Source organism: Moschus berezovskii, chromosome 1, assembly GCF_049115385.1.
Source record: "Moschus berezovskii isolate FMDL1 chromosome 1, NW_MosBer_1.0, whole genome shotgun sequence".
Lineage (NCBI taxonomy): Eukaryota > Metazoa > Chordata > Mammalia > Artiodactyla > Moschidae > Moschus > Moschus berezovskii.
In genome coordinates, this window is record NC_142460.1 from 47,402,633 (window position 1) to 47,414,923 (window position 12,291).

Consider the following 12,291-nt stretch of genomic DNA (forward strand, 5'->3'; position numbering starts at 1 on the left):
TCCTCTGAACATCTCAGAACCTGTCCCTTTAAAATCAAGCTTTCTGAGGATTCAGAGACAAAACTGTTAATTTCATACATTCCCGGGACTAAGGCTGCACTTCAAGTCATAGTCAAATATTTTCCCAAAATAAACAAAGATCCTCACAGATTGAAGGAGGAATTTCATATAGTTATTCAAACTCATCAACCTGGTTTCCCTGACTTCTATCAGCTAGTTTATATGATTGCCAGTGAAGAATGGGCCCAGCATTGTATGAAAGCTACTAACTGGAAAAATCCTGAAAGGTCTCTAGACTTACAGCTGGGAGACCAGGCTGCTAATTTATCAGATGATTAGTCTCAGGAAATGACTAGGTGTCTTCCTTGCACAATTCCTAAGGCTTTTTCAAAGTCTGTTAATAGAAACAAAATTTAAGTTTGCATGCAAATACCTTATAAACATTTTCATGAAGTGAAAAGTGAAAGTGTTAGTTGCTCAGTCAAGTGTGACTCTTAGCAACCCCATGACTGTAGCCCATCAGGCTCCTCTGTCCATGGAATTCTGCAGGCTAGAATACTGGGGTGGGTAGCCATTCCCTTCTACAGGGGATCTTCCCAAACCTGTGGCTGAATCCAGGTCTCCTGCTTTGCAGGCAGATTTTTTACCATCTGAGCCACCTGGGAAGCCCAAAATTTCTTCATAACTATTATAATTTGCTTCAAGTTGTTTTTAAAGAAAATTCTGGCCTTCGTTCAGTTATTGATTCCTCTCAGTTCAGTTAATTTCACTTGCTGAGTCATGCCCAACTGTGACCCATGGACTGCAGCATGCCACGCTTCTATGTCCATCATCAATTCCTGGAGCTTGCTCAAACTCATGTCCATCAAGTTGGTGATGCCATGCAAGCATCTCATGCTTTGTCGTCCCCTTCTCCTCCTGCCTGTAATCTTTCCCAGCATTGGGGTTTTTTCCATTGAGTCAGTTTTTTGCATCAGGTATCCAAAGTATTGGAGCTTCAGCTTCATCATCAGTCCTTCCAATGAATATTCAGGACTGATTTCCTTTAGGATTGACTGGGTTGATCTTGAAGTCCAAGGGACTCTCAAGCATCTTCTCCAAGACCACAGTTCAAAAGCATCAATTCTTTCAGCGTTCAGCTTTCTTTATGGTCCAACTCTCACATCCATACATGACTACTAGAAAAGCTATAGCTTTGACTGGATGGACCTTTGTTGGCCAAGTAATGCCTCTGCTTTTTAATATGCTGTCTCTGTTGGTCATAGCTTTTCTTCCAAGGAGAAAGGGTCCTTTAAATTCATGCTTGCACTCAACATCTGCAGTGATTTTGGAGCCCAAGGGAATAAAAAAACGTCTCTCACTGTTTCCATTGTTTTCCCATCTATTTTACATGAAGTGATGGGACCAGATGTTATAATCTTTGTTTTTTGAATGTTGAGTTTTAAGTCAGCTTTTTCACTCTTTTCTTTCACTTTGATCAAGAAGCTCTTTAGCTCTTCTTCACTTTCTGCCGTAAGGGTGGTGTCATCTGCATATATGAGGTTATTGATATTTCTCCCTGAAATCTTGATTGATTCCAGCTTGGACTTCATCCCACCTGGCATTTCATATGATGTACTCTTCATTTAAGTTAAATAAGCAGGGTGACAATATACAGCCTTGAGGTACTCCTTTCCCAATTTGGAACCAGTCCATTGTTCCATGTCCAGGTCTAACTGTTGCTTCTTGACCCGCATTCAGATTTCTCATGAGGCAGGTAAAGTAGTCTGGTATTCCCATCTCGAAGAATTTTTCCATTTGTTGTTATCCATACAGTCAAAGGTTTAGCTAGTCAATGAAGCAGGAGTAGATGTTTATCTGGAATTCTCTTGCTTTTTCTATGATCCAACAGATGTTGGCAATTTGATCATTTGTTCCTCTGGCTTTTCCAAACCCACCTTGAACATCTGGAGGTTCTCAGTACATACACTCTTGAAACCTAACCTGGAGAATTTTGAGCAATACTTTGTTAGTGTGTGAGATGAGTGCAGTTTCATAATAGTTTGAACATTCTTTGCCATTGCCTTTCTTTGGGATTGGAATGACAATTGACCATTTCCAGTCCTGAGGCCACTGCTGAGTTTTCCAAATTTGCTGGCATATTGAGTACAACACTTTAGCAGCAGCATCTTTTAGGATTTGAAATATCTCAACTGGGATTCCATCACCTCCATCAGCCTTGTTTGTAGCACTGCTTCCTAAGGCCTGCTTGACTTCATACTCCAGGATGTCTGGCTCTAGGTGAGTGATTACAGCATTGTGTGATCCACTCAGGTAGTTTATAATTTGATTTGTATTAATGAGCTGAATTAGGATCTTTTTCTTCTAGTAATAAGGACTAGAATGAAATGAGAAAATATGTTCATTCCCAGATTTAGTTAATCTTGCAAACCTGTTTCTTCCACTCTAGATGTGCCGTTTAAATGGAAGACTGAAAAATTCATTCAACACGAACAAACAAAGGCTTTTCAATAAAACTCTCCTAGCTTCTATTATTATTAATATTTCAAAGAGTTATGATGTTGGATAACAGATTATTGTAAATTTAAGCACTTTAGAGGCTTTCAGCCCTCTAACCAGCCTTTCCAACATCCTCCCAATTCTCAATGCTGTGCTCTGAGGAGCTGTAGGGGCTTTTCCCAATACTCCTTCTTAATCATCTCGGAGAAAAATTTCTCTATATTGGGTTGAATATCTTCCAGTTCTATTTGAAAACAGAGCTGCATTCTTGATACTCAGCTCCACTACTGTAAAACAGCCCCTATCTCAGAGTACTAAAATAATTCAGTTGTGGGATCTCTAATAAACCTGAAAAGTTCCTGATCTGAACATATTTCCTTTTGTTCAGGCCTTTTTGAGAAACACACACCCTTTTCTCTTTAGTTCTTTTGCCCCTACCCATTAGGAGGAGACTTCTTACAGAAGTATCATATTGAAATTTATTTCTCCCCAAAGGGAAAAATGATTCTAGAATTGAGAGTAGTCATAAAAAAGCCCACCAGGTAAATTAAAAATCACTAATTGATATATTTTATTTATTCCATTCTTAATAGTTTTAGAGCTAATTCTGGAAATAGTAATTGTTTTCTTTCTCCCTCACATTGAATCTGCTACCATTTTCCTTATGGGCAAAATCTCCAACTGATATTGGCAAAATTCACAGTATACTTGCTATCAAGATACAAATAGAACCCTCAAAACCTCTCCCCAGAATGGATCAATACTCCATAAGAAGCCCCTCAAGGCACAAAATCCAATAGATTTCAGGACCTAAGGCTTCATTATCCCTTGTACTAGCCCCTGTAACGCTCTCATTTTACTGGCAAGGAAACCTAACTGCCAAAAATAGAGGTCTATACAGAACCTCTGAGAAATAAACAAGGTTATCCCTGGTTACCCTATTGTTACTGATCATTATTTGTAAAATCCATTCTCTCCAAAATTCTTTACCATAATTGATTTGGGACTCTGTGGGAGAGGGTGAGGGTGGGATGGTTTGGGAGAATGGCATTGAAACATGTATATTATATGTGAAACGAATCGCCAGTTCAGGGTCGATGCATGTTACAGGATGCTCGGGGCTGGTATGCGGGGATGACCCAGAGGGAGGATAAGGGGAGGAGGGAGGTGGGAGGGGGATTTGGGAGGGGGAACTCATGTACACCCGGGGTGGATTCATGTCAACGTATGGCAAAACCAACCAATATAATATTGTAAAATAATTAGCCTCCAATAAAAATTTTTTAAAAAAAAGAATACAATGTATTCTTTAATATTCCAGTTGATGAAGGGAGACAATACATTTTTGTCTTCACTTGGTAAAAGAAATGATTCACCTGGAAAGTAATGCCTCAGGATTTTACTGAGAGTCTTCTTTCTCACAAATTTTAAAGGCTGATCTGGATGATATAAAGTTCCCTGGAGGTTCTACTTCATTGTAATATGCATGCAAATCATTTGCTTTTTTGTTCTCCTTCTGAAGCCTCTACACAGGAGAACAGCATCTACTTGCTAAAGTTTTTAGTATCAAAGAAATTTTAAAAATCCAAAGAAAAATAACAATTTGCCCAAAACCACGTTTGATATTTAGGGCATCTGATATCAGAATGATGGTTACACCTAATTCTGGATGGATTTTATAGTGTCTCACATTTCTCAAAATCCAAAATTAACCATGCTGCTGCTGCTGCTGCTGCTAAGTCACTTCAGTCATGTCCGACTCTGTGCGACCCCATGGACTGCAGCCTACCAGACTCCTCTGTCCATGGGATTTTCCAGGCAAGAGTATTGGAGTGGGTTGCCATTGCCTTCTCCGAAAATTAACCATAGACTTGGGCTAGTTAGTTATTGACAAAATTAGATTCCAAATTTCTCTCTTACGGCCAAACTTTCATATGTTGTACTCAACAACAATGCTACCCAATTTTATGGAAAAACAAACAAACAAACTCAGTGATATAAGTCAAGGCTTTAAAGGAGAGCTTAATGGACTGACCTTACCCTAGGCATCCCAATTATCAGATTTCCTTTCCGTATATGAAGAGAAAGGGAATGCCTTTAAAGTACTCACTCAAAACACTGGGCCCACCATCAAACCATAGCATCTGATAGCTAGCAATTGGATCCTGTGGCTTGGTGATACACTGCCTGCCTTAGATAGGTTATGGTGACTGCCCTTTCTGTTAAGGCCACTGAGAAAATCCTTGTGGGATGCTCTTGGTTTATTTTTTTTACCTTATTCAGTTGAAACACCCCTGAATTCTTATCACATCAACATTTCTTAATCTCTAAACCTATCAACATTTCTTAGTCAGTCCCCAAACCTACTATGAAGTTCCTTTGTTAACTCTTCTCACATAACTCTTTTATACTATAATAACCTTGAGAGTCCCTTGGACTGCAAGGAGATCCAACCAGTCCATTCTAAAGGAAATCAATCCTGGGTGTTCATTGGAAGGACTGATGCTAAAGCTGAAACTCCAATACTTTGGCCACCTCATGTGACGAGTTGACTCACTGGAAAAGACTCTGATGCTGGGAAGGGTTGGGGGCGGGAGGAGAAGGGGATGACAGAGAATGAGATAGCTGGATGGCATCACCGACTCAATGGACATGAGTTTGAGTGAACTCCGGGAGTTGGTGATGGACAGGGAGGCCTGGTGTGCTGTGATTCATGGGGTCGCAAAGAGTCGGACACGACTGAGAGACTGAACTGAACTGAACCTTGACCCACTACTCTTCTCTTCATCACTGACAAAGTCCCTTATGACAGCTTGACAGTGATGAACCACGTCCTGACTTCTGATGATCTACAGGAAATCCCATTGAGTAACACTGACTTATTATGGTTCACTAACAGCTTATATATTTTTTTCTTTTTTTTTAATTAAAAAATTTTATTATTATTATTTACTTTGGAATATTGTATTGATTTTGCCATACATTGACATGAATCCACCCCGGCTGTACATGGGGAACATATGCACATGAACAGTTTATATTTAAAAGATGACAATGGCAAATGTTTCCTGGGAATGCCTTTACAACTCCTTTTGATGTTGTTGAGACAGTATCTTTACTTATGGCTACTTTGGCCTAAAAAGCTAAATTATATGTTCTTACAGTACTTTAACTAAGGACAAAACTGCCAGTATTTTCCTGATAGTAAATAAATTTGAGTAGCTAACAATTTTGAAATGTTGTGGAGGCAACATGTCTTTCTTACTTCCAGTGGAAATAAAATTTAATATGGTCCTGATATTCAGGAATTATTAAACTCAATAATTTAACTTTCCATTTTAGCTATTATTAATATTCCTGGGGGTTCTAAACTTGACTACTTGGAGGCTAAGAAAAATCACCTTACTGATATTTCCACAGAAACGTTGCTCTTGCAGGGACCAACAACAGCCAAATTAGTGTTATGGTCCAAAGGGATAGTTTCCCCAATGATAATTTTGAAAAACTGGCTAGAGAAAGCCACAGTTGGCCTCAGAAAATAAAGATAAACCCAAAATTCAGCAATTCTTTGTTTGTAAATAGGCAAAGCTCTGATTTGAACCAAATGAAAACTTAGTCCTACTGGAAACTATAAAATTCTCATTCTTTATGACTATATATGCATTAATCCTTTGGTCTAGTGACCAAAAGATGCCTTCATGAATCAGTAGTGGTGGGGAGACATTAAGAAGGCCACAAAATGTACCCATATCACTTATCCCACTTATCTGAAGTACAACCCAGGGAAGCCTATTGGTACTGCTTCTGGACGTTTACAATCACCTAATGGACCATTTGAGGTCTGGCAAATGCAATTTATACCACTACCTCCAACTCATGGATATAAATATATTTTAGTTATAGTCTGTATGTTTTCACATTGTACTGAAGCCTTCATTGGCAGAGAGGCTATTGTTTCTCTGTGACTAAAATCCTTTTAGAAAAGACAATCCCTACCTAGAGAACTCCTCTCAAACTTCATAGTGATCAAGGAACCCATTTTACTGTCAAGGAACTTTAACATATCTGAACTCTTTGACTGGTTTTATAACAGTTTCAGTGTACTTACCACCCTCAATCCTCTGGTTTCATGGAACACACTAAGGGCATTTTAAACACTCAGCTATAAATATTTTTAGAGTTTCTCCAAACACCTTAACCAAAAGCATTGTCATTGGTTCTTAATCTTAGATTCACTCTTTTGGAAAACATAAACACACCCTTTGAGATAATCACAGGATGTCCAATGAAACTGGCTCCTGCTTCTTTTGACTTTAAACTGATAAAAGGAGAAATACTCCAAAAGTACAGAGGCCAAATTTCTTCCATAGAAGGATGATGGATTTCTTCCATCTTCCATTTATTCCAAGATGGGGAACATATGTACACCCGGGGCGGCTTCATGTCAATGTATGGCAAAACCAATACAATATTGTAAAGTAATTAGCCTCCAATTAAAATTTAAAAAAAGAGAAAAAAAGTAAAAAATACAAAAAAACCCAAAAAATGGCCATGCTTCTATATAGCAATATATTCATAGTGTGTCCTTGGGAGATGAAGCATCACCCCCTTGCAACCTGGAGATTCAGTCTGTTGGAAAAGACATCTTCAGAACTACGCTTACTGGAGACATGTGTATCAGAAACTGCTAAACAACCCTTGTACTGTCAGCCTCTAAGGAATACTGTTGGATTCATGTGATGAACCAAGAGAAAGGGCTTGACCTTTACTCTACATCATCCTGTGACCCCAAAGTAAAGATTTCCTGGAGCTGAAGCAGAAGACATCTAATGAGACAGCTTTCCCAAGATATCTGGACCAGGCCTGTTTGGAGTTTGTCAAATATTTGATGATAACATAACCCTTCAGATGATCTGCAAATGTCTACAATCTGAATAAAATATGGTCTTAGGATTTTAAAATAGGCCTGAGAATTCTCCTACCTACCTCTCCTTGTTACTTGAATAAGACTTGAATAACTTTCTAATCTGTGCAGCTTTCCTCCCACATGAGACACTACAAACAAGTAAACCCCTTCCTAATATTGAGGAGCAAAGAGTTGATGAAACTCGAAAACCAGACTCTTGATCAGTGATGCTGATAGAGAAAGATATTGATCTATCAAGAAAACTTTAAAAACAAAAAGATAATAATAAATAGGGCACATTAAATAGAGTTGGGAGATCAGAAGGGTAAATTCTCACACCCAGTGACCACAGCAGAGTCCAATGAGAAAACCAAGATCCATCTTCTTTCTTAGCAAGGATTCAGCCAATGAAAAGCATGGACTCTGTCTACCACATCTCTCCCAACTTCCTTTTCCTCTCTATAAAACCCTCTTTCCCTTGCTATGTGGGGACTTGCAAGTCGGTGGCCATAGTTGCAGACTCTGGAATTGGAATTCTCTGCTGATCTTGAATAAATCCATTTTGCTAGAATAGTACCTGGCGCTTTGTTTTAACTTAACAAAAGTGACCAGAAAAAATTTCCTCTTGCAGATATGTGTATTGGAAAAATTTAAGTGGATGATTTTAAAATGGTAAAAGGTTGTATAATGATAGCTTCCATTAAAGGGTACCAATGCATGAAGGATACTGTGTGTGTGCTCAGTCATTGAGGCATGTACAGCTTTTTGGGACCCCAAGGACTGTAGCCCACCAAGCTTCTCTGTCCATTTCCCAGGCAAGAATACTGGAGTGGATTGCCCTTTCCTCCTTCCCAACACAGGCATATAACCCACATCTCCTGCGTTTGCAGGCAGATTATTTACCTTTGAGCCACCTGAGAAGCTGGTTCAGTTCAATTCAGTTCAGTTTAGTCACTCAGTCATGTCTGACTGTTTGCAATCCCATGGCCTGCAGCACACCAGGCCACCCTGTCCATCACCAACTCCCAAAGTTTACTCAAACTCATGTCCTTTGAGTCAGTGATGCCATCCAACCATCTCATCCTCTGTTGTCCCCTTCTCCTCCCATCATCAATCTTTCTCACCATCAGGGTCTTTTCAAATGAGTCAGTTCTTCACATAAAGTGAAAAAAGTACTGGAACTTCAGCTTCAGCATCAGTCCTTCCAATGAATATTCAGGACTGATTTCCTTTAGGATGGACTGGTTGGATCTCTTTGCAGTCCAAAGGACTCTCAAGAGTCTTCTCCAACACCACAGTTCAAAAGCATCGATTCTTTGGTACTCAGCTTTCTTTACAGTCCAACTCTCACTTCTGTACGTGACAACTGGAAAAACCATAGCTTGGACTAGATGGGACTTTGTTGGCAAAGTAATGACTCTGCTTTTTAATATGCTGTCTAGGTTGGTCAAAACTTTCCTTTCAAGGAGTTAGCATCTTTTAATTTCATGGCTTCAGTCACCATTGGCAGTGATTTGGGATTCCCCTGAAAATAAAGTCTATCACTATTTCCACTGTTTCCTCATCTATTTGCCATGAAGTGATGGGACCGGATGCCATGATCTTAGTCTTCTGAATGTGGAACTTTAAAGCAACTTTTTCCACTCTCCTCTTTCACTTTCATCAAGAGGCTCTTTAGTTCTTCTTTGCTTTCTGTCATAAGTGCGGTGTCATCTTCATTTCTGAGAATATTAATATTTCTCCTGGCAATCTTGATTCCAACTTGTGCTTCATCCAGTCCAGCATTTCTCATGATGTACTATGCATGTAATTTAAATAAGCAGGGTGACAATATACAGCCTTGATGTACTTTCTTTTCCCTATTTGGAACCAGTCTGCTGATCTATGTCCAGTTCTAACTGTTGCTTCCTGACCTGTATACAGATTTCTCAAAAGGCAGGTCAGGTGGCGTGGTATTCCCATCTCTTTCAGAATTTTCCACAGTACGTTGTGATCCACATAGTCACAGCCTTGGCATCAACATGTGGTCAATACCGAAGTCAGATTGTTTATATTCTTTCCAGCCAAAGAGGGAGAAGCTCTATGCAGTCAGCAAAAACAAGACTGGGAGCTGACTGTGGCTCAGATCATGAACTCCTTTTTTTTTTTTAATGCAACTTCATCACTTTATTCAAATCTTCTACATTTTTAGTATAAAAAATCCACAAGTTAAGTGCACCACAGTGTAGAAAGAGACATACAATGCTGAACTTCCATAACAATCAATGGTACAATCAAACATCACATGTACAGAACACAAATTTAGATGAACTGAAAGTATAAGATAAAATAAAATAAAATCCAATTTTGGAAAACAAAAATCAAAATATTAAGGATCTCTGAAATATTCTTAACCCTAATGAGATTTCACTGGACTCAAGTCATTTAGTAGTGAGGCATTCACAATATGACCCCATTAACCCAGCTAAGGAATTCTTGGGAGCCATAAATGGCTACATCAGACACTGACAAGAAATGGCAACCAATTTCTGATCTGCAAACTCCCCTTAATTTGGCTCCAGAGTAATCAGGCTTTTAAATGCATCCTCCTCCTTGCCCCTCAAAATTATAAATAGACTGCTGTTTACGGTACAGTTTGCACTGATATCCTTTGTTAAAACAAGGTTCAGTTTTTCTGGCACCAAAACAAATTTGGGCTTGGTTCATGTCTGAAGAGAAAACCTATGAGGAGGGTCCAAAAGGCACCCTCCGCTTTTGCCCGAGGAGCTGCAAAAGCAGAAGCAATGGTTCCTGTATTTGGGGCACGGAGAGGGTTTCAGAGGATCCTTTGTGAAAGACTAGTTAAAAGATGACAAGTGGGGGGAAGTGCAAGGAGAGAAGGAAATTAGTCTGACTGGCTTTCTGTCCTGCACCATTGATTCAATGGAGACTGGTGGGAGACAAGGGTTGAGGGTAGGACCAGAGGCTAAGGATGGAAGGAAAAGGCAGACAACTAATGCAGTTCATTTATAACAAGTAATAGAAATCAAAGACTTAAGGAGATTAAAGACCAATCAGGATAATTTGGCAACTTTAATTCTTAGGAAGATCAAAGTTCCCTCCAAACCTAATTTGATGTTTTATTACTAAAAGCAAAGAACAGTATGGTACAGTATTACTCCAGAGGAATTAAAGGAAGATCCTTAGGGCTGCTTCACCCACATTCATTTTATGAATGGATACCTCCCCTACCTCAAAATGCTTTAGAGAGGTACTGCTACCATTACGGAGAAGGCAATGGCAAGCCACTCCAGTACTCTTGCCTAGAAAATCCCATGGATGGAGCAGCCTAGTAGGCTGCAGTCTGTGGGGTCGCTAAGGGTCGGACACGACTGAGCGACTTCACTTTCACTTTTCACTTTCACACATTGGAGAAGGAAATGGCAACCCACTCCAGTGTTCTTGCCTGGAGAATCCCAGGGAAGGGGGAGCCTGGTGGGCTTCCGTCTATGGGGTCACAAAGAGTCGGACAAGACTGAAGTGACTTAGCAGCAGCAGCAGCAGCAGCTACCATTACAGGGTTCCTTACTAAGTTTGAAAAGTGCCTGAAAGTTTGGGCACCAGAAAGACACCCCAGCAACATGTGTCTAAACTGCAACTTCAGGTTAATATGACTAAAGCAGTTATATTGTGAGAAGTGCTGAAGGTATGTGATGTCTTTCCCGGCATAGAGATGGCCTTGGTTCTTCACCAGATGTTGTAGCCACCATCTGAGCCACCCATGAAGAAGCTTCCCTTCCGCTGAGTTATGAGGACATTGGCTTCCTGCATGACTGCCAGCTGAGCAGCATTGGGAGGGCATCCAGGGGGAGGAGGAGGAATGTTTCCAGCAGTAGCGCCAGCTCCAAATCTGGCCCCTGCATCATACCCTCCTTCCACCAGCACTGTTGAACCAGGTGGCTAGATGGGACCAACTGGATAATAAGCCACGGGGATTGTGGAACCTAAAGGTCCAACAGCCACAGACTGGGCCATGGGAAGATACAGTGAGGCGCCAGGAAACGCAGCAGACATGGTGGGGACGGTGGCAGCCCGCGGGTGCACAAAGCTCCGACAGCAGAGCTCTGAGTAGGCAGGTGGAGCATCAGTATAGGGTGGAGCCTGAGAAAGATGCAAGGTCTGAGGACACACAGGGTTCCCAGGAGGCTGCACGGGGTAAGTCGGCTGCGTTGGATATTGACCTTTGCTGTTCATGGTGGCTGCGGTCAGGCTCCTCGCAAACGGCTATTTTTTTCGTCCTCTTCCTGTTCGTAGTCACTTCCATGTCACGTGATGATCTGTCCACCCCCATGAACTCCTTATTGCCAAATTCAGACTTAAATTGAAGAAAGCAGAGAAAACCACTAACCATTCAGGTATGACCCTTACGGTTATACAGTGGACGTGAGAAATAGATTCAAGGGATTAGATCTGATAGAGTGCCTGAAGAACTATGCACAGAGGTTCATGACATTGTACAGGAGACAGGGGTCAAGACTATCCCCAAGAAAAAGAAATGAAAAAAGCGAAATGGCTGTCTGTGGAGGCCTTACAAATATATGTGAAAAGAAGAGAAGTGAAAAGCAAAGAGAAAAGGAAAGATATACCTGTTTGAATGCAGAGTTCCAAAGAATAGCAAGGAGAGATAAGAAAGCCTTCCTCAGTGATCAATTCAAAGAAATACAGGAAAACAATAGAAAAGGAAAGACTAAAGATCTCTTAAAGAAAATTAGAGAAACCAAGGTAATATTTCATGCAAAGATGGGCTCAATAAAGGACAGAAATGGTATGGACCTAACAGAAGCAAAAGATATTAAGAAGCGGTGACACAGAAGAACTACACAAAAATGATATTCATGACCCAGATA

General features: G+C 40.4%; 1 pseudogene; it reads right to left on the reverse strand.

Moving 5' to 3' along the window:
• Positions 1–11,131: 11,131 nt before the first annotated feature.
• LOC129550290 (DAZ-associated protein 2 pseudogene) lies at positions 11,132–11,643 on the reverse strand (annotated as a pseudogene).
• Positions 11,644–12,291: the final 648 nt, after the last annotated feature.